This window comes from Colius striatus, unplaced genomic scaffold, assembly GCF_028858725.1.
Source record: "Colius striatus isolate bColStr4 unplaced genomic scaffold, bColStr4.1.hap1 scaffold_40, whole genome shotgun sequence".
NCBI classification, from domain to species: Eukaryota; Metazoa; Chordata; class Aves; order Coliiformes; family Coliidae; genus Colius; species Colius striatus.
This window is the reverse complement of record NW_026908523.1, coordinates 1,966,680-1,973,126: the sequence shown is the minus strand read 5'-3', so window position 1 is coordinate 1,973,126 and position 6,447 is coordinate 1,966,680. Positions and strand designations below refer to the sequence as shown.

The following is a 6,447-nucleotide window of genomic DNA, read 5'->3' as shown; positions in this document are numbered from 1 at the left end:
GAGGTATTTTCAGAGGAAAAGTGGGTTTTGGGTGCTATTGTGAGGGAAAAAGTGGGATTTTTGGGAACTGCTGGGTAAAAACGTGCCATCTTGAGGGAAAAAGTGGAGTTTTGGAATCGTTTTGAGGGGAAAAAGTGGGGTTTGGGGGAGTTCTGAGGGATAAAATTAGGTTTTGGTGCAATTCTGAGAGAAAAAAAAGGATTTTGGAGGAGTTTTGATGCAAATTGCCTTTGCATCAGGCCGGTGTAGAGAGCCTCAGGTTCCATCAGAAATCATCTGCTGGTTGTTTCAAGTGCAGAGCACAGAGTCTGGATAAATGGCCAGCAAGAACTGTAAAGGGAGAATCCCAGGCAACAAATGTGAAAAGGCGGGTGGAAAAGGGAGGGAGAATTCTCAAGTCCAGGTGGCCAAAATGTCAAACCAAACCCAAAGTAAAGTCCCCAGGAGATCAACAGAAACTTGTCACCACTGCAGTGAGAGGGAGACTTTTAAAACACCCATTGTTTGCTCTTCCAGATGCTGGGTTAGTGAGGAAACACTGGGCTGGAGAAGAGCAGGAAAGAACAGGCAGCTGCGTCATTGAAACACCATCACTCAGTTTTGCTACTACCCAGACGACAGCCAGAGTATGTGCTGTAGAAGATACCACATCTGATGTTTTCCTTTATGTGACAATAAAAGGTGAAAAGGTAAGATATTTTTATCTCTACAAACCTCTTTGTGCACTGTCCTATAGAAGTTATAACTTTGTGACAAATTTAAGACCGAAAAGTGTTATTTGCAAGTGAATTTTGTAAATACAGTAGAAGTGCAATCATTAACTTACTAGAAGATTTATTTTCTAAATCTGTTGTTTGTGAACTTTGGAATGAATTCTGTGAGGTGGAAACTTGTGAACCGCTTTGGAAGGTATTGACAAGCAAATGAAGTCCCCCAAGTACTTCAGATGAACAACTATGTGAATTTACTGTACTCTTGTCCTTCTTTGTGATACACTTCAAGATATTTCAAGAAGGCAGTTGCATGGTGTTATGAAAATAAATACAAGTTCATATGTGCATAAGGCTGAGTTCCCAAACAGTTGGGAGAAAGGAAGAAAGCTCGTTGCACTTACCAAAGTGCGTAACTCCTGCTAAATCTCTGCTGCAGCTACTGTCAGACTTAAGCAGCTGCCTAGTAGACAAAAATAAATGTGTTTGAAAACTGCTGCCATTTGGAGTATTTTACCAAGACTTTTAACATTAGAGCTGTGGTCTTCACTGTAGACAATAACTTGGATTACATCTTAATTTGAATACCTTCTCTGTTCAGAATCACAGTTGGCAAGTGTCACTTCTCTCTGAGCCAGTAAGAACTTTGAAGCTGAATATTGTTTTTTCCTGCCAGGTTTGGGTGCACTCTGAATCAAAGGGACATAAAACTGTTAAGATAGTTTTTCTAAAAATGTTTAAAGCTCATAGAAAACTGAGCACAGAATTTTAGGCAAAAGCATGAAACTGGTAAGTAACACCTGTTTGGAGAACATAGAGGAAGATATGACCAACTTTCCTGCCCTGGAATGAGTACTCTTCAGAAAGCATTTGTACATACTGCATATGTCTTCCTGTTGTCTCCAGCTTCAAATAAATTCTAAAGCAGTATGTGATGGTGACTTGCTTGTTGATTCTGGTCAGTCAAAGACTTGGGTTTTTTAGGTATGCATTAATGATGATCTCGTCTTAAGCAGCTTTGCTCATTTTGAGCAAGCTGAAGAGAAGGCAGTGAGTTCAGCAGATTATCAGGAGACCCAAACATCATTAAATCTTGACTCTCTTCCAATGAAAGTTGTTAATCCTGCAGTTGATTTGAGGACAGTGGTGCTCCAGCAGAAGGTATCAACAGATCCTGAAACAAGTGGGAACCGTGTGTGTTGGCAGCAATCATTCATGCAGTGCATCATTTGTCTTTACCTGGATATATTGAACTACTGTATCAGTTGGAATCCAACAAGTGGAACAAAAGGTATCCTAACAAACACTGCCTATGTATCAGACTTTACAAAGAGCAATCAAATCAGCAGATGCAGGAATATTCTAAAGCATTTTGTACTTAATAAGACAAAGGGTGAGTTGCAGGGTCATTTGTTGATATGCTGAAAAGCATTAGATACTGTTGAAATAACTTGTAGCATTGATCAGTGATACCTTACTGTTTGATTTGAGTTTAGAGGGATTTCTCTACACAGAGGTAACTTGAATGTTTTCTGTGAGTTGTCTTGTTTAAAACAGACTTGAATCACTATAAATATCCTCTGTCCTTGTTCCCTCGGTTCATTTGCATATCTTTATGTAAATACAACTGTCTTTTGGTTGTTCTTTTTGCCATTAGAAAATGAGACAAGCAGAGAAAGAAGTCAGTTGCAACCAACTGTAAAAACACTGGCCTTTCATAGATTCAGATAATCACAAACATGTTTCTGCATCTTTTAAAATTGTCTTTCTAGATCTTGCTGTATCTGGTTCTGTTCTTGAAAAGACATGACAAAGCTCCAACACAGATGACAGTGAAACTACCACATCTGTAAGTGTTAGATTTTCTATTCAAATGTCAGAATGAATTAAGTGAAGCATCTGTAAGGCAGATTAGGAATACTGTAGTCAGCTATCACGTCCTTTCATGTAACAAATCTGGGACTAACTCTTGATCTAGTTAAAAGAGAACGTTGTCCTTCAAGTTTGTGGTTCTGCTGGTTTTGGTTTTTTAGATTGCAACGATGCACTTTGAACAGGTTGTGTCTCCTTTTGTGCTCACTTGCTCTAGTGCTGTGAAGATGTGTAGTGGTTTTGTGTGGCCAGCTTTTGGTAGTTGTTGGGGGAATACAGGGGCGGATTCTTCAAAGAAAGAGCTGCCAGAAGCTATAGCTTGAGCTGTGAACATGAACTGATTCTCCTGTGTGGTTGATGTTCTTGTTGCATGCTTGATTCTTAATGAAGAAAATTCAGTTAGGTAAGAAAACCACCTTGAGCTCAGTAATCTTTTTTTTCTAAAATGTTGCTCTTAAACAGTATTTTACTGCCAGAAAAGGGTTTGTCTTTTCTTGATAGATTGTCAAAACAATCCCAGGATTGCCTTTCAAGGAAAATCCAGCAGTTCACACAGACAGGTATGGTACAGTATGTTACATATTTGAACCAATTGTGTAGCCAGATAATTAGGAGCTGTAGTATGTTTGCAGTTACTCTTCTTAGACAGCTAAAAGGGCAGAGGGTAAGACAAGATGTGTGCACATGGTATTGGGGAAGGAGGCCATTAGAAGCTGCTGATACTTATCCAGACCACAGTAAAAATAGCAATTCTTTCTAAACAGTAGCTTGAAAACAAGGCTGTGATGAGGCAGTACGTTTCTGCACACTCAGCATATTCAGTTGCCTTCTTTTATTCTTAGTGTGATTTATAAAGTTTTCCAGCTGAATGAAATCTGACTGAGTTGACTTGTGCAAGGCTTTTATTATGCTGCAAATCACTTGCTGCATATGTAAACAACCTGAGGAGTGTTTTTAATTCAAGTTTTAACTGTTGCAAAGATACATTGTTTCATGTTTTTGCAACTTTAAGACACCTTTTTCCTGCAGTCCCATCTGATTTTCTTCTGAAGTTGAGGAACCCACCAATTGTCTTCGGATTATTTTCAGATACCTAAAACCTAATAGTAAATTTTACATCCAAAATGGTCCTTTTTGATTTCTTCTTTCATATTTGAGGGCTTTTGTTGGCACAGGTAATACATCAGAGATATTTTGTAGGTGAACTGTTTCGTGCCATTTTAGAAATATTGGTGATATTTATCGATTACACTTTCCTTTTGCATTTACATTGAATTTAATATTTGTATATTTCTCAGGCTTCAGCAGTGCTTAAATTGTGATCCTTTGAACACACATAGAACTGAAAATGAGCAACAGGTAATTCCAGGATATAACTTCAATTTAACCTCTGCAAATGTGTGTCATATATGTGGAAGGTGTGGGTAGTGTTGAGGCTACAAGAGTGGTCTTTGTGGAGGGACTCTGTGGAGGGACATCAGGGACTGAATCCAGCCACATCAGCAACAAGACCAGACCAAAGGTCAGCAAGCCAGCAAAGTTGATGGTGCCTCTGTGAAAATATGAAGGGCAAAAAAAATGCAGGGGAAGAGACAAAAAGAAAAAAAGCAAGAAACAGAGGCAATGGCCAAGTCAGGGGACAGTAGGAGTCTCAGCACTGTTCTGTGTGACGTGTGTGTGAGTTGTACTTCATTTGTGTTTACATTTCTTTGGCTAATTCTTCTCAAAAAAAATAGTTTTTAAGTTGGATGTAAGCTCAAACCCATCTACTAAGTATTGCCTTTGTCATCTATTTCATATGGTTTCAGAGTTTTCAAAATCTTGAAGAAAGAAACTTTGTCTTTCTTGGCAAGAAAATGAAGCCACCATCAATTCTGGAAACAGCACCACTTCTTGAAGATCTGGAAAGGATAATGCTAATGTAATACATTACATTTAGTGTTTTAAGGCTAGTATCATACCTTAACTTTCAGATACTAAATACTATAGTAGCTAATTTTGATTGAGGAATGTGTAGGAGGTTGTTCATACGGTTGAGTAAATTATGCTTCAGAGAGACTGTAGAATTGTACAGTTTCATCTGATCCATCAACCACTGCTACAAATGATGGCATTTGAATTAGATATAAGAATTTAACTCCTCATCCCAGAAGAACTCTTATCATATTGTGTGTTAAGGAAATGTATTATGCAGTGGGTCAAAGGCTTTTAAATTGCTCAGTGCTTTGTGTTGCCTTGTTGGTGTTTCAAGCACACGATTTTCAGGTAGAACTCTTTATTTCTCTTTCTGTAGGAACTTACTTGGAAAAAAAGTTGTAGGCCCTAACTCCACTGAATCTTACTGTTGGCCACCAATAGCTCAAGGATGTGATGTAGTTGCCATCTCATATCAGGGAAATAATCCTTTCTTGTATATTCCACTAATTCTTACACTTTTGCAGTTGAGCAGTTGCTACAAACCTTGAGAAACAGGAGTGGAGGATGTATATATTAGAGTACTGCAGGTTTTGTGTTCTAAGGTGCAAATGTCAATGAATGATCCAAAAGGTAGTGCATGTTGAGAATGGGTGCATCTGATGTCATCTTAGAGTATCTTCATGATGCTTCCCAGGTTATTTAGGCCATCTGCTTAGACATTGACAGAGATGGACTGCATGAGTGTGGGAGTCTGTAACTTATTTATCAAGTAATATCTAACAAGTGGTTAATGTCATATCACTTTGATACTCGATGAAGCTTGATTTTTAAGGGGCTGTTACATAGTGAAATGGAAATGTCTGGTTTGATTTTTAAAACATTGTCATTCATTTTCTAATGCATTAGATCACAGAAACATAGACTCACTGAGGCTGTAAGGGACCACTGAAAATGGCTCACACAGCTCCAAGTAAGACAAGATGTTTCTGCTTCTATGAAACTTTTGGACCTTTCACCGTGTGTTGCTGCACATCCATTTGTCTCCAGCTTGGTGCATGGTTCCTTGGGCCTGTACCATCTGCATTTAAGAGGTGATATGGTGTTAAAAGCTTCTGTTTGAAGCATTGAAAGGCCTGTTTTGCAGATTTTAGTTTTGCCCTAAATTCTGAAATAGTACAATGACTAAGATTCTAAACAGTTGTCTCATGCTCTACTGTAACTCTTTTGTACATACACACCTAGCCACTAGCACTTATCTTGTGTCCTGGGTGGAAGGAGGCACAACTTGGTTTTGAGCTACTGAAAACATACCAGAGATGCTCCAGACAGCTTCATCCAATGTTGTTAATACTTGGGCAGAACAAAGAAGCAGCTAAAAGTGTGAAAATCTGAGGAAGTAAGAATACTTCTGTCGTCTGAATGACACTTGAATGCAATGTAGGCTGTCTTAGTTGTTTGTGACCAGAATGTTCAGAATGTTTTTGTGGTTGTTGATTGAGTGGCAGAACTACAAGTGAGTTTTCCAAAGACAGAGCTAGTAAAATGCTTGTTTGACTGCTCTGTGCCACACAGTGCAGAAATTAATTTGACCTAATATTTTGAGAAAGCTACTGTATATCCTGAGGTGTCTTCTCATGGAACTTCCAGTCAGTGTGGTATAGACCTGAAGAATTGTATAAAATGTTACAAGGATGATCTGAATTCTTCTGTGACTCAAAACATAATCATTTGGGGATTGAAAATGTTGGGAAGTCTCTAAGACCAGACATTCTGAGCATGACATGAAACTGGAAAAACATCACTTTTTGTGAAAAGTCTAGTGATTTGGCAGCACTGCAAATGTCCATGTTTTGGGGCTTTTTTTAAGACTATCTGAGGTAGTGCACTGTGCTTATGGAGTGTGAAACTTCTTCAGTGGTACTTCAGTGAGAAACTTCCACACTGACAA

The 6,447-nt window shown here is 38.6% G+C and overlaps 1 long non-coding RNA gene across 1 annotated transcript; it reads left to right on the top strand.

The window, feature by feature from the left end:
• The first annotated feature begins 525 nt into the window (after positions 1–525).
• LOC133629396 (uncharacterized) lies at positions 526–5,533 on the top strand. Its single transcript, XR_009821019.1, has 6 exons — positions 526–689; positions 2,483–2,559; positions 3,084–3,142; positions 3,881–3,941; positions 4,391–4,503; positions 5,406–5,533. It is a non-coding gene; the product is annotated as an uncharacterized LOC133629396 (long non-coding RNA).
• Positions 5,534–6,447: the final 914 nt, after the last annotated feature.